The sequence below is a fragment of the Staurois parvus genome, unplaced genomic scaffold (genome assembly GCF_062004578.1).
Source record: "Staurois parvus isolate SC_StPar_1 unplaced genomic scaffold, SC_StPar_1.0 ptg002337l, whole genome shotgun sequence".
In the NCBI taxonomy this organism is placed as follows: Eukaryota; Metazoa; Chordata; class Amphibia; order Anura; family Ranidae; genus Staurois; species Staurois parvus.
The window spans coordinates 503,458-525,508 of NW_028320133.1; the positions used below are offsets into that span (position 1 = coordinate 503,458).

The 22,051-nt window shown below is 47.8% G+C and overlaps 1 long non-coding RNA gene across 2 annotated transcripts in view; it reads right to left on the reverse strand.

Annotated features, from left to right (window-relative positions):
* Positions 1-22,051, reverse strand: part of LOC149431223 (uncharacterized) — a 404,708-nt gene that overhangs the window by 380,792 nt on the left and 1,865 nt on the right. The gene's annotated exons all lie outside the window — the stretch shown is intronic.

A 22,051-nucleotide genomic window follows, 5' to 3' on the forward strand; every position in this document is an offset into this window, starting at 1 on the left:
TGTTCCCCCTTTAGCTGGGAGGGCAGCAGTCAGGGAAGTACACATGCTGCAGCAGGAATTTCACCACATTGAGCTCAGCAGGCACTACTAAGGATCACTGTTGTATATAAATGGCCGGACTGTGGCAGTGCAAGGTCGAGTGGCCGGTTATAAACGGCCTCCCCGCCCCCTGCTTTTGCTCGCTCCCTGGGATCGCACAGCACCACGATCCGGTGCCCGCTGTGTCCTCCGGACACAGTGAAACACCGATCGTCATACAGAACCTCTGTGTGAGGTCCCAATCATGTGATCACTGATTGGCCAATCAGTGATCACATGCAAAGAATTATTACTATACAGTATTTATATAGCGCTAAGAGTTTGCTCAGCGCTGTACATTTTAGTGGGGTACAGTAACAATACAATACACGAGGGGTTCGAGGGCACTGCTCCACGGAGCTAACAATCTAGGAGTAAGTAAGATGTCACTTCTGACATCATTGCTTACTACGTGTGAAATCTGTGAATGATCACAGAGATCACATGGTACAAGGCTGTTGTGAACAGCCTTGTACCATGTGACAAGCTGGGACCAATCACAGCTCACACAGTAGTTCTCAATGGATGCAAGAATGTAGTCAGAGAGAAGGAGAAATGATTGCTTTTACAGCCTTTATGGGTATAAAAGCAATCAGTGTAAACAAGAAAATAAAAAATCATCCCCCACAAGTAGTACAGTGTCACCATGGTGACACTGTACTGCTAGAGTGACAGTATGTAAAAAAAAAAAAAAATAATAAAATGTAAAAATTTTTTAAAATGATAATTTTTGGTTATAAACTAATTTGGCATTTTTTTTTACTAAAAAGATAACAAAATAAATTTTGGCCAAGATTTATGATGAAATATTTATTTGAAAAATTTTATAAGAAAAACACTCAAAATTTGTGGACTTTTTCATTTACATAGCAAAACAAAAAAAATCCCAGTGGTGAATAAATACCACCAAAATAAAGCTTTATTGGTCTCAAAAAAATGCTAAAAAACATTCATATGGGTACAGTGTTGCATGACCACGCAATTGTCATTCAAAATATGATAGCGCTGAAAGCTGAAAATTGGCCTGGACAGGAAGGAGGCAAAAGTGTCCGGACTTGAAGTGGTTAAATAAAAATGGAGTCTGATATGTACCAGATTCAACCTCTAATAGTATATAAGTCTCTTCTGTCATTCTCAGAGTGGATAAGATATCTTGTTCCTTAACCACATAGCTGGTTATTTATATTTACCACTGCATATTGATATCCAAGAAATTGTCTATTTTAAACTTTACATACTAACTAAATTATACACCACACTTTTGTCAAGGTTTTTTTTTTATCTGATTAATCAAAGCAATAATTGGCCAACTAATCGATTATGAAAACAATCATTAGTAGCAGTCCTATAGGGGTCCCCTTTGTATTGGAGATGTCAGATATTACCCCGTATCCAGGTACTGGAGGTGTCAGGTGTCCCTACCCCTTGTCCTGGTGTTGGCAGTGTCCCATTTGTCCTTGTATTGGAGGTGTCTCCCTGGTGTTGGGAGGGATCCTAGTATTAGAAGTGTGCCCCTAGTGTTAGGTGTCCCCTCCATCCTAGTACTGGAGGTGTCTCCCTGGTGTTAGAGAGTTCCTGGTATTGGTGGTGTACCCCCATCCAGGTATTGGTGGGGAACCTCCCACCCAAGAAATGGCAGTGTCTCTGTGATATTTAAAATACCGCCCCCTCCCCCATTCCATTACTGGATGTATCAGATGCCCCCGTCCCAATAATGGTGGTATCCCCCTGGTATTAGAGTTATCACTTTTCTACCCTGCCCCAGTATTGGAGGTGTCCCCTCCATCCCAGTACTGGAAGTGTTGTCTCCCTGGTGTTGGATGTTCCTCCACCTCCCCACCATTGCAGTATTAAGAGAAGTCAGGTCCCCCTCCACCCTGGTATTGGAGATGTTCTCCTTGTCCTATTATCTCAGGTGTCCAATATCGCCCCCGTGTACTGGAGGGGACCTGCCTCCTGTACTGGTTGTGAAGGTGTCAAGTGTCCCCCCCATCCTGGTGTACTGGAGAGGTGGCCCCTGGTATTGGATGTGTCCTGGTATTAGAGCTGTCAGATGTTCCATGTCCCCCCCCCCTTCCCAGTTTTGAAGATGTCCCCTCTTTCCCCATATTGAAGGTATCCCCTCTGTCCTGGATTTGGCAGTGTCCACCCCTTTTGCAGCATTGGAGGTGGCCGCTGCCCCCCCCCCCCCCAGTACTGGAGTGGCCCCTGGTATTAAAGGTAGCCCCCCCAGCCCCAGTGCTGGAGGTATCCCCCCTGCTGGAGGTGTCAGGTGCCCCCCCTGCCCCAGTGCTATAGATTTCCCCACTGTCCGAGTTTTGGAGGTGTCCCCCCTGCCCCAGTGCTGGAGGTATCCCCCATGCTGGAGGTGTCCCCCCTGCCCAAGTGCTGGAGATTTCCCCACTGTCCGAGTATTGGAGGTGTCCCCCCTGCCCCAGTGCTGGAGGTGTCCCCACTGTCCAAGTATTGGAGGTGTCCCCTCTGCCCCAGTGCTGGAGGTGTCCCCACTGTCCGAGTATTGGAGGTGCCCCCTCTGCCCCAGTGCTGGAGGTGTCCCCACTGTCCGAGTATTGGAGGTGTCCCCCCTGCCCCAGTGCTGGAGGTGTCCCCCCTGCCCCAGTGCTGGAGGTGTCCCCACTGTCCGAGTATTGGAGGTGTCCCCCCTGCCCCAACGCTGGAGGTGTCCCCCCTGCCCCAGTGCTGGTTGTGTGCCCACTGTCCGAGTATTGGAGGTGTCCCCCCTGCCCCAGTGCTGCAGGTGTCCCCACTGTCCGAGTATTGGAGGTGTCCCCCCTGCCCCAGTGCTGGAGGTGTCCCCCCTGCCCCAGTACTGGAGGTGTCCCCCCTGCACCAGTGCTGGAGGTGTCCCGCGCTCTTTGGCTGCAGCTCATGGCCGGTCAGTTTGCCATTAATCTGGACCAGATACTAGGCTCGTACCCCATATTCAGGGCTTTGCACTCCTGTGTCTCTGCGGAGCCTCCGACATCAGAGTGGAGTTTATCCCCTGTTTCAGGGCCTCTCACACTTGTCTTGTAGAGCCTCCAACATTAGCGAGGAGTTCATCCCCTATTTCAGGGCCTAGGACGCTACTGTCTAGGACACTGGTGCTGAGCTGGTTCCCTGTCTCAGACATTGGCTTTGGTACCAAGCTCTCCTCCTCTCTACAACAGATTATCCAGAGAAACATCCAACCTTTAGAGAACCTCTAGAGGCTACAGGCGAAAGCTTGACTTTCACCTTCAAGAAATCCCAACAAGTAGCCCAAAGAGGACTCTGTCAGAGCTCCACTAGGGCCTACAGTGCAACCGTTGTCACATTTGTAAAATGGCACCTTTGTGCTCCACACAGACATGGGAAGATCCAGGAACAACCCTCTGCACACTGCTATATATCCTTTCCAGCAAACTTTGCCATAAACATTGAGATTTTTAGTTCACACATATTGCAATACATGTTTAAGCTGGCCAACTGCGTCAAACTAAACCTTTCTGGCCAAACCCTACTCTACCAAAAGCAAATGCTACTGTGGACACAATGCCAACATGGGGCAAAAAGACACAAAGTGGGGGGAGAGCTGCTAGGTTAAAACCTGGCTACTGACCTTCAAAGCTCTAGAGGATGTGAGAAGCATGCTTCACTAGGGCATCCCGCGCTCTTTGGCTGCAGCTCATGGCCGCTCAGTTTGCCATTAATCTGGACCAGATACTAGGCTCGTACCCCATATTCAGGGCTTTGCACTCCTGTGTCTCTGCGGAGCCTCCGACATCAGAGTGGAGTTTATCCCCTGCTTCAGGGCCTCTCACACTTGTCTTGTAGAGCCTCCAACATTAGCGAGGAGTTCATCCCCTATTTCAGGGCCTAGGACGCTACTGTCTAGGACACTGGTGCTGAGCTGGTTCCCTGTCTCAGACATTGGCTTTGGTACCAAGCTCTCCTCCTCTCTACAACAGATTATCCAGAGAAACATCCAACCTTTAGAGAACCTCTAGAGGCTACAGGCGAAAGCTTGACTTTCACCTTCAAGAAATCCCAACAAGTAGCCCAAAGAGGACTCTGTCAGAGCTCCACTAGGGCCTACAGTGCAACCGTTGTCACATTTGTAAAATGGCACCTTTGTGCTCCACACAGACATGGGAAGATCCAGGAACAACCCTCTGCACACTGCTATATATCCTTTCCAGCAAACTTTGCCATAAACATTGAGATTTTTAGTTCACACATATTGCAATACATGTTTAAGCTGGCCAACTGCGTCAAACTAAACCTTTCTGGCCAAACCCTACTCTACCAAAAGCAAATGCTACTGTGGACACAATGCCAACATGGGGCAAAAAGACACAAAGTGGGGGGAGAGCTGCTAGGTTAAAACCTGGCTACTGACCTTCAAAGCTCTAGAGGATGTGAGAAGCATGCTTCACTAGGGCATCCCGCGCTCTTTGGCTGCAGCTCATGGCCGCTCAGTTTGCCATTAATCTGGACCAGATACTAGGCTCGTACCCCATATTCAGGGCTTTGCACTCCTGTGTCTCTGCGGAGCCTCCGACATCAGAGTGGAGTTTATCCCCTGCTTCAGGGCCTCTCACACTTGTCTTGTAGAGCCTCCAACATTAGCGAGGAGTTCATCCCCTATTTCAGGGCCTAGGACGCTACTGTCTAGGACACTGGTGCTGAGCTGGTTCCCTGTCTCAGACATTGGCTTTGGTACCAAGCTCTCCTCCTCTCTACAACAGATTATCCAGAGAAACATCCAACCTTTAGAGAACCTCTAGAGGCTACAGGCGAAAGCTTGACTTTCACCTTCAAGAAATCCCAACAAGTAGCCCAAAGAGGACTCTGTCAGAGCTCCACTAGGGCCTACAGTGCAACCGTTGTCACATTTGTAAAATGGCACCTTTGTGCTCCACACAGACATGGGAAGATCCAGGAACAACCCTCTGCACACTGCTATATATCCTTTCCAGCAAACTTTGCCATAAACATTGAGATTTTTAGTTCACACATATTGCAATACATGTTTAAGCTGGCCAACTGCGTCAAACTAAACCTTTCTGGCCAAACCCTACTCTACCAAAAGCAAATGCTACTGTGGACACAATGCCAACATGGGGCAAAAAGACACAAAGTGGGGGGAGAGCTGCTAGGTTAAAACCTGGCTACTGACCTTCAAAGCTCTAGAGGATGTGAGAAGCATGCTTCACTAGGGCATCCCGCGCTCTTTGGCTGCAGCTCATGGCCGGTCAGTTTGCCATTAATCTGGACCAGATACTAGGCTCGTACCCCATATTCAGGACTTTGCACTCCTGTGTCTCTGCGGAGCCTCCGACATCAGAGTGGAGTTTATCCCCTGTTTCAGGGCCTCTCACACTTGTCTTGTAGAGCCTCCAACATTAGCGAGGAGTTTATCCCCTATTTCAGGGCCTCGGACGCTACTGTCTAGGACACTGGTGCTGAGCTGGTTCCCTGTCTCAGACATTGGCTTTGGTACCAAGCTCTCCTCCTCTCTACAACAGATTATCCAGTGAAACATCCAACCTTTAGAGAACCTCTAGAAGCTACAGGCGAAAGCTTGACTTTCACCTTCAAGAAATCCCAACAAGTAGCCCAAAGAGGACTCTGTCAGAGCTCCACTAGGGCCTACAGTGCAACCGTTGTCACATTTGTAAAATGGCACCTTTGTGCTCCACACAGACATGGGAAGATCCAGGAACAACCCTCTGCACACTGCTATATATCCTTTCCAGCAAACTTTGCCATAAACATTGAGATTTTTAGTTCACACATATTGCAATACATGTTTAAGCTGGCCAACTGCGTCAAACTAAACCTTTCTGGCCAAACCCTACTCTACCAAAAGCAAATGCTACTGTGGACACAATGCCAACATGGGGCAAAAAGACACAAAGTGGGGGGAGAGCTGCTAGGTTAAAACCTGGCTACTGACCTTCAAAGCTCTAGAGGATGTGAGAAGCATGCTTCACTAGGGCATCCCGCGCTCTTTGGCTGCAGCTCATGGCCGGTCAGTTTGCCATTAATCTGGACCAGATACTAGGCTCGTACCCCATATTCAGGGCTTTGCACTCCTGTGTCTCTGCGGAGCCTCCGACATCAGAGTGGAGTTTATCCCCTGTTTCAGGGCCTCTCACACTTGTCTTGTAGAGCCTCCAACATTAGCGAGGAGTTTATCCCCTATTTCAGGGCCTCGGACGCTACTGTCTAGGACACTGGTGCTGAGCTGGTTCCCTGTCTCAGACATTGGCTTTGGTACCAAGCTCTCCTCCTCTCTACAACAGATTATCCAGAGAAACATCCAACCTTTAGAGAACCTCTAGAGGCTACAGGCGAAAGCTTGACTTTCACCTTCAAGAAATCCCAACAAGTAGCCCAAAGAGGACTCTGTCAGAGCTCCACTAGGGCCTACAGTGCAACCGTTGTCACATTTGTAAAATGGCACCTTTGTGCTCCACACAGACATGGGAAGATCCAGGAACAACCCTCTGCACACTGCTATATATCCTTTCCAGCAAACTTTGCCATAAACATTGAGATTTTTAGTTCACACATATTGCAATACATGTTTAAGCTGGCCAACTGCGTCAAACTAAACCTTTCTGGCCAAACCCTACTCTACCAAAAGCAAATGCTACTGTGGACACAATGCCAACATGGGGCAAAAAGACACAAAGTGGGGGGAGAGCTGCTAGGTTAAAACCTGGCTACTGACCTTCAAAGCTCTAGAGGATGTGAGAAGCATGCTTCACTAGGGCATCCCGCGCTCTTTGGCTGCAGCTCATGGCCGGTCAGTTTGCCATTAATCTGGACCAGATACTAGGCTCGTACCCCATATTCAGGGCTTTGCACTCCTGTGTCTCTGCGGAGCCTCCGACATCAGAGTGGAGTTTATCCCCTGTTTCAGGGCCTCTCACACTTGTCTTGTAGAGCCTCCAACATTAGCGAGGAGTTCATCCCCTATTTCAGGGCCTCGGACGCTACTGTCTAGGACACTGGTGCTGAGCTGGTTCCCTGTCTCAGACATTGGCTTTGGTACCAAGCTCTCCTCCTCTCTACAACAGATTATCCAGAGAAACATCCAACCTTTAGAGAACCTCTAGAGGCTACAGGCGAAAGCTTGACTTTCACCTTCAAGAAATCCCAACAAGTAGCCCAAAGAGGACTCTGTCAGAGCTCCACTAGGGCCTACAGTGCAACCGTTGTCACATTTGTAAAATGGCACCTTTGTGCTCCACACAGACATGGGAAGATCCAGGAACAACCCTCTGCACACTGCTATATATCCTTTCCAGCAAACTTTGCCATAAACATTGAGATTTTTAGTTCACACATATTGCAATACATGTTTAAGCTGGCCAACTGCGTCAAACTAAACCTTTCTGGCCAAACCCTACTCTACCAAAAGCAAATGCTACTGTGGACACAATGCCAACATGGGGCAAAAAGACACAAAGTGGGGGGAGAGCTGCTAGGTTAAAACCTGGCTACTGACCTTCAAAGCTCTAGAGGATGTGAGAAGCATGCTTCACTAGGGCATCCCGCGCTCTTTGGCTGCAGCTCATGGCCGGTCAGTTTGCCATTAATCTGGACCAGATACTAGGCTCGTACCCCATATTCAGGGCTTTGCACTCCTGTGTCTCTGCGGAGCCTCCGACATCAGAGTGGAGTTTATCCCCTGTTTCAGGGCCTCTCACACTTGTCTTGTAGAGCCTCCAACATTAGCGAGGAGTTTATCCCCTATTTCAGGGCCTCGGACGCTACTGTCTAGGACACTGGTGCTGAGCTGGTTCCCTGTCTCAGACATTGGCTTTGGTACCAAGCTCTCCTCCTCTCTACAACAGATTATCCAGAGAAACATCCAACCTTTAGAGAACCTCTAGAGGCTACAGGCGAAAGCTTGACTTTCACCTTCAAGAAATCCCAACAAGTAGCCCAAAGAGGACTCTGTCAGAGCTCCACTAGGGCCTACAGTGCAACCGTTGTCACATTTGTAAAATGGCACCTTTGTGCTCCACACAGACATGGGAAGATCCAGGAACAACCCTCTGCACACTGCTATATATCCTTTCCAGCAAACTTTGCCATAAACATTGAGATTTTTAGCTCACACATATTGCAATACATGTTTAAGCTGGCCAACTGCGTCAAACTAAACCTTTCTGGCCAAACCCTACTCTACCAAAAGCAAATGCTACTGTGGACACAATGCCAACATGGGGCAAAAAGACACAAAGTGGGGGGAGAGCTGCTAGGTTAAAACCTGGCTACTGACCTTCAAAGCTCTAGAGGATGTGAGAAGCATGCTTCACTAGGGCATCCCGCGCTCTTTGGCTGCAGCTCATGGCCGGTCAGTTTGCCATTAATCTGGACCAGATACTAGGCTCGTACCCCATATTCAGGGCTTTGCACTCCTGTGTCTCTGCGGAGCCTCCGACATCAGAGTGGAGTTTATCCCCTGTTTCAGGGCCTCTCACACTTGTCTTGTAGAGCCTCCAACATTAGCGAGGAGTTTATCCCCTATTTCAGGGCCTCGGACGCTACTGTCTAGGACACTGGTGCTGAGCTGGTTCCCTGTCTCAGACATTGGCTTTGGTACCAAGCTCTCCTCCTCTCTACAACAGATTATCCAGAGAAACATCCAACCTTTAGAGAACCTCTAGAGGCTACAGGCGAAAGCTTGACTTTCACCTTCAAGAAATCCCAACAAGTAGGCCAAAGAGGACTCTGTCAGAGCTCCACTAGGGCCTACAGTGCAACCGTTGTCACATTTGTAAAATGGCACCTTTGTGCTCCACACAGACATGGGAAGATCCAGGAACAACCCTCTGCACACTGCTATATATCCTTTCCAGCAAACTTTGCCATAAACATTGAGATTTTTAGTTCACACATATTGCAATACATGTTTAAGCTGGCCAACTGCGTCAAACTAAACCTTTCTGGCCAAACCCTACTCTACCAAAAGCAAATGCTACTGTGGACACAATGCCAACATGGGGCAAAAAGACACAAAGTGGGGGGAGAGCTGCTAGGTTAAAACCTGGCTACTGACCTTCAAAGCTCTAGAGGATGTGAGAAGCATGCTTCACTAGGGCATCCCGCGCTCTTTGGCTGCAGCTCATGGCCGGTCAGTTTGCCATTAATCTGGACCAGATACTAGGCTCGTACCCCATATTCAGGGCTTTGCACTCCTGTGTCTCTGCGGAGCCTCCGACATCAGAGTGGAGTTTATCCCCTGTTTCAGGGCCTCTCACACTTGTCTTGTAGAGCCTCCAACATTAGCGAGGAGTTTATCCCCTATTTCAGGGCCTCGGACGCTACTGTCTAGGACACTGGTGCTGAGCTGGTTCCCTGTCTCAGACATTGGCTTTGGTACCAAGCTCTCCTCCTCTCTACAACAGATTATCCAGAGAAACATCCAACCTTTAGAGAACCTCTAGAGGCTACAGGCGAAAGCTTGACTTTCACCTTCAAGAAATCCCAACAAGTAGCCCAAAGAGGACTCTGTCAGAGCTCCACTAGGGCCTACAGTGCAACCGTTGTCACATTTGTAAAATGGCACCTTTGTGCTCCACACAGACATGGGAAGATCCAGGAACAACCCTCTGCACACTGATATATATCCTTTCCAGCAAACTTTGCCATAAACATTGAGATTTTTAGTTCACACATATTGCAATACATGTTTAAGCTGGCCAACTGCGTCAAAGTAAACCTTTCTGGCCAAACCCTACTCTACCAAAAGCAAATGCTACTGTGGACACAATGCCAACATGGGGCAAAAAGACACAAAGTGGGGGGAGAGCTGCTAGGTTAAAACCTGGCTACTGACCTTCAAAGCTCTAGAGGATGTGAGAAGCATGCTTCACTAGGGCATCCCGCGCTCTTTGGCTGCAGCTCATGGCCGGTCAGTTTGCCATTAATCTGGACCAGATACTAGGCTCGTACCCCATATTCAGGACTTTGCACTCCTGTGTCTCTGCGGAGCCTCCGACATCAGAGTGGAGTTTATCCCCTGTTTCAGGGCCTCTCACACTTGTCTTGTAGAGCCTCCAACATTAGCGAGGAGTTTATCCCCTATTTCAGGGCCTCGGACGCTACTGTCTAGGACACTGGTGCTGAGCTGGTTCCCTGTCTCAGACATTGGCTTTGGTACCAAGCTCTCCTCCTCTCTACAACAGATTATCCAGAGAAACATCCAACCTTTAGAGAACCTCTAGAGGCTACAGGCGAAAGCTTGACTTTCACCTTCAAGAAATCCCAACAAGTAGCCCAAAGAGGACTCTGTCAGAGCTCCACTAGGGCCTACAGTGCAACCGTTGTCACATTTGTAAAATGGCACCTTTGTGCTCCACACAGACATGGGAAGATCCAGGAACAACCCTCTGCACACTGCTATATATCCTTTCCAGCAAACTTTGCCATAAACATTGAGATTTTTAGTTCACACATATTGCAATACATGTTTAAGCTGGCCAACTGCGTCAAACTAAACCTTTCTGGCCAAACCCTACTCTACCAAAAGCAAATGCTACTGTGGACACAATGCCAACATGGGGCAAAAAGACACAAAGTGGGGGGAGAGCTGCTAGGTTAAAACCTGGCTACTGACCTTCAAAGCTCTAGAGGATGTGAGAAGCATGCTTCACTAGGGCATCCCGCGCTCTTTGGCTGCAGCTCATGGCCGGTCAGTTTGCCATTAATCTGGACCAGATACTAGGCTCGTACCCCATATTCAGGGCTTTGCACTCCTGTGTCTCTGCGGAGCCTCCGACATCAGAGTGGAGTTTATCCCCTGTTTCAGGGCCTCTCACACTTGTCTTGTAGAGCCTCCAACATTAGCGAGGAGTTTATCCCCTATTTCAGGGCCTAGGACGCTACTGTCTAGGACACTGGTGCTGAGCTGGTTCCCTGTCTCAGACATTGGCTTTGGTACCAAGCTCTCCTCCTCTCTACAACAGATTATCCAGAGAAACATCCAACCTTTAGAGAACCTCTAGAGGCTACAGGCGAAAGCTTGACTTTCACCTTCAAGAAATCCCAACAAGTAGCCCAAAGAGGACTCTGTCAGAGCTCCACTAGGGCCTACAGTGCAACCGTTGTCACATTTGTAAAATGGCACCTTTGTGCTCCACACAGACATGGGAAGATCCAGGAACAACCCTCTGCACACTGCTATATATCCTTTCCAGCAAACTTTGCCATAAACATTGAGATTTTTAGTTCACACATATTGCAATACATGTTTAAGCTGGCCAACTGCATCAAACTAAACCTTTCTGGCCAAACCCTACTCTACCAAAAGCAAATGCTACTGTGGACACAATGCCAACATGGGGCAAAAAGACACAAAGTGGGGGGAGAGCTGCTAGGTTAAAACCTGGCTACTGACCTTCAAAGCTCTAGAGGATGTGAGAAGCATGCTTCACTAGGGCATCCCGCGCTCTTTGGCTGCAGCTCATGGCCGGTCAGTTTGCCATTAATCTGGACCAGATACTAGGCTCGTACCCCATATTCAGGGCTTTGCACTCCTGTGTCTCTGCGGAGCCTCCGACATCAGAGTGGAGTTTATCCCCTGTTTCAAGGCCTCTCACACTTGTCTTGTAGAGCCTCCAACATTAGCGAGGAGTTCATCCCCTATTTCAGGGCCTAGGACGCTACTGTCTAGGACACTGGTGCTGAGCTGGTTCCCTGTCTCAGACATTGGCTTTGGTACCAAGCTCTCCTCCTCTCTACAACAGATTATCCAGAGAAACATCCAACCTTTAGAGAACCTCTAGAGGCTACAGGCGAAAGCTTGACTTTCACCTTCAAGAAATCCCAACAAGTAGCCCAAAGAGGACTCTGTCAGAGCTCCACTAGGGCCTACAGTGCAACCGTTGTCACATTTGTAAAATGGCACCTTTGTGCTCCACACAGACATGGGAAGATCCAGGAACAACCCTCTGCACACTGCTATATATCCTTTCCAGCAAACTTTGCCATAAACATTGAGATTTTTAGTTCACACATATTGCAATACATGTTTAAGCTGGCCAACTGCATCAAACTAAACCTTTCTGGCCAAACCCTACTCTACCAAAAGCAAATGCTACTGTGGACACAATGCCAACATGGGGCAAAAAGACACAAAGTGGGGGGAGAGCTGCTAGGTTAAAACCTGGCTACTGACCTTCAAAGCTCTAGAGGATGTGAGAAGCATGCTTCACTAGGGCATCCCGCGCTCTTTGGCTGCAGCTCATGGCCGGTCAGTTTGCCATTAATCTGGACCAGATACTAGGCTCGTACCCCATATTCAGGGCTTTGCACTCCTGTGTCTCTGCGGAGCCTCCGACATCAGAGTGGAGTTTATCCCCTGTTTCAAGGCCTCTCACACTTGTCTTGTAGAGCCTCCAACATTAGCGAGGAGTTCATCCCCTATTTCAGGGCCTAGGACGCTACTGTCTAGGACACTGGTGCTGAGCTGGTTCCCTGTCTCAGACATTGGCTTTGGTACCAAGCTCTCCTCCTCTCTACAACAGATTATCCAGAGAAACATCCAACCTTTAGAGAACCTCTAGAGGCTACAGGCGAAAGCTTGACTTTCACCTTCAAGAAATCCCAACAAGTAGCCCAAAGAGGACTCTGTCAGAGCTCCACTAGGGCCTACAGTGCAACCGTTGTCATATTTGTAAAATGGCACCTTTGTGCTCCACACAGACATGGGAAGATCCAGGAACAACCCTCTGCACACTGCTATATATCCTTTCCAGCAAACTTTGCCATAAACTTAGAGATTTTTAGTGCGTGCCATGGGTGACATATGTGGGCGTTGCCTTAGCTTGGACTCCGCCCCTGCCACGCTCTGTCTCTGAGATTGGCTTCTCCTATTTCTGGAAGTCCTGTCAGAGCAGGTTAGGAGGATATGGTGAAGTTCTTGGCTGCGGCTGAGACGGGAGTGTGTGAAGGGGGAGACGGGGGACTACATGTCTCAGCATGGACCTGGGGGTTTTCTGTGACAGAGAGAGCCAGGGGGTCCCAGACTGAGAAAGGAGAGAGAAATGAGAAAGGTGTAGGGGCAAGATGAGTATCCCATGAAAGTCCGTATCCCCTGAATCCCCGGTATATAAGGCACGACAAGCCGATCACCGAACTACTGCAGCCGAACATGTACCTGAGTTAAATTAACACTTTACATGCCGAATGGTCGGCAGCAGGACACAGGATTGGCCGGGGAAACAGAATTATTAACCCCTTACATGCTGAGTGGTCGTCGGGGCTGTTACATGCCAAATTATCTGCAGCGACATCGGACAGTGTCAGTGACATCGGGGGGGGCAGTGATTTTTTTCTTTGGGGGGGGGGGGGGATAGTGTAAGTGACCTGGGGAGAATGGTGATATGGGGGGGGGGGGGCAGTGATAGTGACTTTGGGGAGGACTGTTCTACTCAATGTTACTATCACTGCCCTGCCCCCACCATGTCACTGACACTTTGCCCGCCCCCACCATGTCACTGACACTGCCCCCCTCCCCATGTCTCTACTTTCTCCATCTCCACCCAGTAACTCACTGCTTACGAGATTGCCAATCATTTCAAAATCAAGATTGATGCAATGTGTGAGGTCATCTCCACTGCACAGACATCTATCCCACTTAGCATACCTTATGCTAAACCTCCCTCAACACTTTTCTCCTTTAACCTGGCTACTACCGAAGAGGTCACTAAAGTTTTCTCAGAAGCCCATCTCACCACCTGCCTTCTGGATCCTGTCCCCTCGCAACTACTACGATCACCTTCTTCTTCTATTCTATGTTCCCTCACTCACATCTTCAATCTCTCCCTCTCTACTGACACCTTCCTCTCCCCTCTAAGCATGCACAGATCACTACCGTACTTAAAAAGCCCTCACTGGACCCCACCAACCTGAACAACTTAAGACCCATCTCCCTGCTCCCGTTTACCTCTAAGCTCCTACCTCACTGACAACAACCTTCTTGACCCTTAAGAGTCTGGCTTTCGCTCACTCCACTCCACTCCACTCCACTCCACTGAAACTGCCCTACTAAAACTCACTAATGATTTACTAACTACTAAAACCAATGGCCACTACTCCATACTCTTGACCTCTCTGCGGCTTTTGATACTATTGACCATCCCCTCCTCCTCAAAAAACTCCACTCCCTTGGCCTCCGAGACTTTAATGGTTCTCCTTCTACCTATCGCAGCACTCCTTCAGTGTTACCTATAACTCTGTCTCCTCCTCGCCACTTCTCCATCAAGATCAATTATACAACCATCAGTCCCTCCCCTCATGCCAGGGTACTAGGTGTAATCCTGGACTCCCATCTGTCCTTTCAGCCCCAAATCCAGTCACTGTCCAAATCTTGTAGACTTCACCTCCGCAACATCTCCAAAATACGCCCGTTTTTAGCCACCAAAACCACTAAGCAACTTATTCACTCCCTTGTTATCTCTCGCTTTGACTATTGTAACTCCCTCCTCACTGGCCTACCTCATCACAAGCTATCCCCTCTTCAGTCTATGATGAATGTTGCTGCCAGACTCATTCACCTTGCCAACTGTTCCATGTCTGCCATCCCTCTCTGCCAATCCCTCCACTGGCCTCCCATTGCCCAACGGATAAAATTCAAAACATTAACAATAACAAATAAGGCCATTTCTAACTCTGCCCCCAATTACATCACCAATCTTGTCTCCAAATATCACCCAAAACGTCTTCTCTGCTCCACCCACAACCTTCTGTCCTCTAGCTCCCTTGTCTCCTCCTCCTATGCTTGTCTCCAGGACTTCTCCAGAGCCTCCCCCATCCTCTGCCACTCTCTACCCCAATCTTTCCGACTATGGCCTACTCTGCCCACTTTTACGCGATCTCCGAAAACCTCTCTTTAAGGAATCTAACAACCAAATCTTCTATTTCTCCTATCAGTTCATCCCCCACAGTTATTACCTTCTGTACCACCAGTCCCTCCCTCTTAGATTGTAAGGTCCTCCTAACCCTCTTGTATTGAACTGTATTGTTGCTGTATTGTCTCCCTTTATATTGTAAAGCGCTGAGCAAACTGTTGGTGCTATATAAATCATGGATTATAATATTAATAAAAAATACAAAAAAAGTAAATTTTAGGACACACAAGCGGAATAAAATTACCCAATTTAATTTTTGTAAAATATAAAAGATAAGGTTACACCTCACAGATACCCAATGTGTTAAACCTTAAATTTGCGTGTGGCCATGAAATGGCGACCAACTTTAGTACCCTATATTTTCTATAGGTGATGCTTTAAAAGCCAAACAAGAGTATGGAGAAGGAAAGGAACTGCTCATGATCCTAAGCATACCACCTCATCAGTGAAGCATGGTGGTGGTAGTGTCATGGCGTGGGCATGTATGGCTGCCAATGGAACTGGTTCTCTTGTATTTATTGATGATGTGACTGCTGACAAAAGCAGCAGGATGAATTCTGAAGTGTTTCGGGCAATATTATCTGCTCATATTCAGCCAAATGCTTCAGAACTCATTGGACGCCGCTTCATAGTGCAGATGGACAATGACCCAAAGCATACTGCAAAAGCAGCCAAAGAGTTTTTTAAGGGAAAGAAGTGGAATGTTATGCAATGGCCAAGTCAATCACCTGACCTGAATCCGATTGAGCATGCATTTCACTTGCTGAAGACAAAACTGAAGGGAAAATGCCCCAATAACAAGCAGGAACTGAAGACAGTTGCAGTAGAGGCCTGTCAGTGCATCATCAGGGATGAAACCCAGCGTCTGGTGATGTCTATGCGTTCCAGACTTCAGGCTGTAATTGACTGCAAAGGATTTGTAACCAAGTATTAAAAAGTGAAAGTTTGATTTAGAATTATTATTCTGTCCCATTACTTTTGGTCCCTTAACAAGTGGGAGGCACATGTGCTGTCATGGAAATTTTGTATTACAGGTTGAACTTTAAATGTGTCATATATTAATGTTATTCATATGTCTCTTGTGTGGCTTAATTAAAGCTCTGAAGGCTGCAATTAGGCCATGCGCATTTGCAATGTATATATTACAGTACTCAGCTCGGTAATGGATGAGATGGCAGATCTGCGCTTATAGACTGGCGTGTATGCCACCACGGCATTCGATGCCAATGCCGCGGGCCTGTATCCACATATCAGCAGCATAGTACCACATGGACTTCGTATGGCCAGGCGCCGGGCAGTGCGAACTCCGCGTGTAGGCTCATGTATATCTTACAAGCCACTACCGACCTGAACTGTATCTGGATGGATGTGTTTTAATAAAGATCGTATCGGGCCCATTCAGATACAGACTGACACGGTTTAATCTAGGGGATGCTTGTACAGAGAGTGAACATACTACTAGGAGCTGATAGCATGTAAAGGATGGGAAGCTTGCTCTCCAGAGAGCTTATGGGGGAGGGGAGGACTGGTTTAACCGGTTTTCAGTATAGATAAGAGGAAACACTACACTCCAAGCAGGATGGACATTCTCGTGTATGGACACCCCCTATACATTGTTCTGTGGGAGGGGATTGACCTGACCCCCCGTGTGGGGGGGCGTGTGTGTGCTTTTAATAAAACAAGAGTCTGGGGTTAGAGCCAGAGACAGAGTGAATTCAACCTCCAACCTGAGAGTATCATCTGATTATTCCTGGGTCACGGGAGCTCCATTTTTCCCCACATCTCAAAAGAGCTACTCACGGTAAGGAAAAATTTGTTGAAAACGAATTTCCAAGACAATGCAAACTGTTGTAATTCCTACACCGTTCACCTGATTTGGATGTAAATACCCTCAAATAAAGCTGACAGTCTGCAGTTAAAGCACCTCTTGTTCGTTTCATTTCAAATCCATTGTGGTGGTGTATAGAGCCAAAAATGTTAGAATTGTGTCGATGTCCCAATATTTATGGACCTGACCTACATAAAAACCAGACATATCTTCAGAGGAGACAAACAGTTTGATAGGTCACACTCCCTGACTGGAATACCTAGGAAAGCAGAAAACTACATCTCTGGAACCCTTCAAATATCTATTTCATATCTACCCACTCCTCAGATGTGTCTGCATAATAGTTTACCCGCGGGTGGAATGTCACTTCTGCATAGAGAAAGTTATGAGCCAAAATATGAACTATAAGAGATTTTGGCTCTAGTTTAGGTCTACGCCCAGACCTTCCCTCCTTAAACGAGGTATTGGTCCTTGACTTCAGAGACACCCCCTGCTAGGGAACTACAAAATGGGCTGTCAAGCCTAAGAAAGGAAGTTGAAGAATTCTCCCTTTTAACATCAGAACCACCTGGGGAGACCCATGCCCTTTCGCTCTGAAACTTGATCTGCTAACCCAGGACTTTGGCAAGTACTTTAACCCTCTAACTTCTCTCTGTTATCCCTTTGCTGTGCTGTTGTTCTCTGTATATTTATGTATATATATTAGTTACATCTTTTTTCTGTAAATATTTTTATTGCACCCTTTTGACCTTTTAGTAATAAATCTTTCCTTCTGAAAGCGTTGAACTGTTTCTATAGCTCTTTATTGCAATTTACAAATTCCTGCCTCTACTCTGTTTGACCCTCTGTATAACTGGCCTGCGGTGACCGTGTTATACAGACGATTATCTCAACCATTATAGTGTTATAGCTGATATCATCGAGTTTCCTCATTCTCTGTACAAAAAGGAGGTGGTGGCAGTGTGAAGGGTTAACTGCGTAATTAACTTGACCCAGTAACAATCGCTCCCAGGCTGCCAGTACACAGATTGTGGTCCAATTAGCTGGAAAATTGTTGTGCAGAGTGCAGCTGGGCTTGGCATTGTTACGCACGTGACATCACGGTTTTAGATTGGCTAGTCCTTCGGTCTTGAGTTTGGTGAGGAGGTCAGGGGTCTGACGCCGCATTCGTCAGAGTCTGGTGTTAGAATGATTGCTCTCACTCCCGGCGTGCACCGGGATACGTAACGTGTAGCACAATCAACGTTTTATGCGTAGGCACCCCTGACTTTGCATGTGGGGGGGGGATGCTTGGGTGTAAATTTACATTTTTTACAATTGAAAACTTTTTTTTTCACTTTTTTTTTTTCACAGTGGACAAAACGTCCCCTAATGTGGTGATTTTTCTGGTGACACATACTCTTTCATGAAACATCTGATATTTCCCCTGTGCTCCACTTAATGGAATCCAGTCCAGATCGCATTGCATTACAGTCTTTCCCGGCCATACTGGTATACTTGTCAGATATACAGACGCCCCCATCCACAGACCTGGCAGTGAAAGGGTTAAAGGTGTCCCCCCCCACACCAAATCCAGCGAACAAGCTATACAGGCATTTTAACCACCTCAATTAATAACTACCGTATTTGCCGGCGTATAAGACGACTGGGCGTACAAGACGACCCCCTACTTTTCCTGCTAAAATGTAGTGTTTGGGCTATACTCGCCGTATAAGACTACCCCTCTTCCAATGCACACCAGTGGGAAGAATAGTACCCCATCATCGGTGTCAGTGGGAGGAATAGTGCCCCATCATTGGTATTAGTGGCAGGAATAGTGCCCCATCATTGGTATTAGTGGCAGGAATAGTGCCCCATCATTGGTATTAGTGGCAGGAATAGTGCCCCATCATTGGTATTAGTGGCAGGAATAGGTGCCCCATCATTGGTATTAGTGGCAGGAATAGTGCCCCATCATTGGTATCAGTGGCAGGAATAGTGCCCCATCATTGGTATCAGTGGCAGGAATAGTGCCCCATCATTGGTATCAGTGGCAGGAATAGTGCCCCATCATTGGTATCAGTGGGGGGAATAGGTGTCCCATCATTGGTATCAGTGGCAGTAATAGTGCCCCATCATTGGTATCAGTGGCAGGAATAGTGCCCCATCATTGGTATCAGTGGCAGGAATAGTGCCCCATCATTAGTATCAGTGGGGGGAATAGGTGCCCCATCATTGGTATCAGTGGAAGGAATAGTGCCCCATCATTGGTATCAGTGGCAGGAATAGTGCCCCATCATTAGTATCAGTGGGGGGAATAGGTGCCCCATCATTGGTATCAGTGGAAGGAATAGTGCCCCATCATTGGTGTCAGTGGCAGGAATAGTGCCCCATCATTGGTATCAGGGGCAGGAATAGTGCCCCATCATTAGTATCAGTGGGGGGAATAGTGCCCCATCATTGGTGTCAGTGGGAGGAATAGTGTCCCAACATTGGTGTCAGTGGGAGGAATGGTGTCCCATCATTGGTGTCAGTGGGGGGTGGAATAGTGCCCCATCATTGGTGTCAGTGGGGGGTGGAATAGTGCCCCATCATTGGTGTCAGTGGGGGGTGGAATAGTGCCCCATCATTGGTGTCAGTGAGAGGGGGGAATAGTGCCCCATCGTTGGTGTTAGTGGGGGGGGGAGGAATAGTGCCCCATCGTTGGTGTCAGTGGGAGGAATAGTGCCCCATCATTGGTGTCAGTGGGAGGAATAGTGCTCCATCATTGGTATCAGTGACACCAATGATGGGGCACTATTCCTCCCACTGACACCAATTACACTTGCTGACCCCTATTGCAGTATGGTGCTGCTGAAGCCAGCATATGTGGTTGCAGCAGCACCTCTACACTGAACACTTACCTGCTGCTCCTGCACTCGATTTTCGCCAGGCCGCTCGGCTCCGCCCCCTCGCCGGTGATTGGCCGCCTGTGTGTCTTTCCTAAGCTACAGTTCTGGCGGCCAATCACCGGTGTGGAGGCGGAGCCGAGCAGCCGCCCGAACATCCAGTGGCCGAACCGAAGGAGCAGCCGCGCTTCCTGGACTGGACCGTCGTGGGACCGGATCCAGGTAAGAGACAGCAGCCCCTCCCAACCCCTGTACTTAGTGTCCCTTCCGTTGGAAGGGGGGGGCGGCACCGCGCCGCCCCCCTAAAAAGTGTCAGTATGCCGTATACCGGCGTATAAGACGACCCCCGACTTTTGAGAAGATTTTCAAGGGGTAAAAAGTCGTCTTATACGCCGGCAAATACGGTAGCTTTTGAAGTAAGGTGCACATGGGAGCGCATTGCACAATACAAGCAAACTGAAATTTCCCAGCACGCTTACCAGCTAGCCTAAAAAAAAAAAAAAAAAAAAAATTTGACCCTAATTGCAACACAAAAAAATGGCCATATTCACATGGGGCATCCCACAGCAAATACCCATGAGAAGCTGTTTTAACCTGCTTGGGGATGCACAGATGTTCCATGCATCCCCATGCAGGCAGTCCAATTGATGTCAGTTGGGACACAGCAGCTACTCCAGATGTGACATCCATGAGAGATCCATAATAGATATAACAAGCAATCAAATAATAGATAATACATAAAATATTAACCACTTGAGCTCCTGAGGATTTACCCCCCTTAATGACCAGGCCTTTTTTTGCTGTTTGGCGCTGCACTAATTCAAATGATAATTGCGCGGTCATGCAATGCTGTACCCGAACGAAATTTACGTCCTTTTTTTATCACACAAATAGAGCTTTCTTTTGGTGGTATTTTATCACCTGTGTGCTTTTTATTTTTTGCGCTATAAACAAAAAAATACACAAAAATATTGAAAAAAAACTATATTTTCTACCTTCAGCTATAAAAAATATATCGTAAACTCAAAGTTAGTCATAAATTTAAGCCAAAATGTATTCTGCTACATGTTTTTGGTAAAAAAAAATCCCGTGCATTAGCGGGCAAACTGGCGCTATATGGGAGCGGCGCTAACAATATCGGAAGTCACCAGTGACACTAATACAGTGATCAGTAAAAATTTGTTCAATGTAATCAATGACACTGGTGACAGGGCAGTGAAGGGGTTAACTGGGGGGGGATTAAGGGGTTAAACGGGATTACTGGTGTACTGGCGGGCAAACTGGCGCTATCTGGGAGGGGCGCTAACACTATCGGAAGTCGCCAGCGACACTGATACAGTGATCAGTAAAAATCGGTTCACTGATCAGTGACACTGGTAACAGGGCAGTGAAGGGGTTAACTGGGGGGGGGGGGGGGAATTAAGGGGTTAACCGGGATTACTGGTGTACTGGCGGGCAAAAAGGTGCTATCTGGGAGGGGCACCAACATTATCGGAAGTCGCTAGCGACACTGATACAGTGATCAGTAAAAATCGATTCACTGATCAGTGACACTGGTGACAGGGCAGTGAAGGGGTTAACTGGGGGGGCGATCAAGGGGTTAAACGGGATTACTGGTGTACTGGCGGGAAAACTGGCGCTATCTGGGAGGGGCGCTAACACTATCGGAAGTCGCCAGCGACACTGATACAGTGATCAGTAAAAATCGGTTCACTGATCAGTGACACTGGTGACAGGGCAGTGAAGGGGTTAACTGGGGGGGGTTAAACGGGATTACTGGTGTACTGGCGAGCAAACTGGCGCTATCTGGGAGGGGCGCTAACACTAACTGGGGGGGGGGGCGATCAGGGGGTTAAATGTGACCTAGGTGTGTTCTAACTGTGGGTATGTGCTGTTTTACTCACTTTTACTGTGTCTTCTTCTCTGTCTGGGACGAATGTCCCCTGGCAGAGAAGAATGACATCATATCCTCTCCTGTGTAAACTTCAACACAGGACAGGATAGGACAGGGACCGATCATCTGATTTCAGCCAGACATCACTGGCTGAAATCTAATGATTGATCCCTCCGGGATCGAATGGTGTCACCCGCGGGTCGGCGGAAGCGCGCGTACACAGCCCCCTGCCGGCGAAAACGTCGGGAGCGCGGAACCCGTTTTAAAACGTGGTTTTGCGCCTGAGTGCCGCCCTGCACAAGTGTATATATACAGTGGCAGGGCGGCAAGCGGTTAACTGTATCAATAAAAATTATAGGTAAAGTACAAAAAAAAAAAAATCTAAAAATAAATAAAACAATAAAAGATAAAAAATAATGAACAATATTAATAATACCATATTAACAACAGATATAATCAATAAACTAAG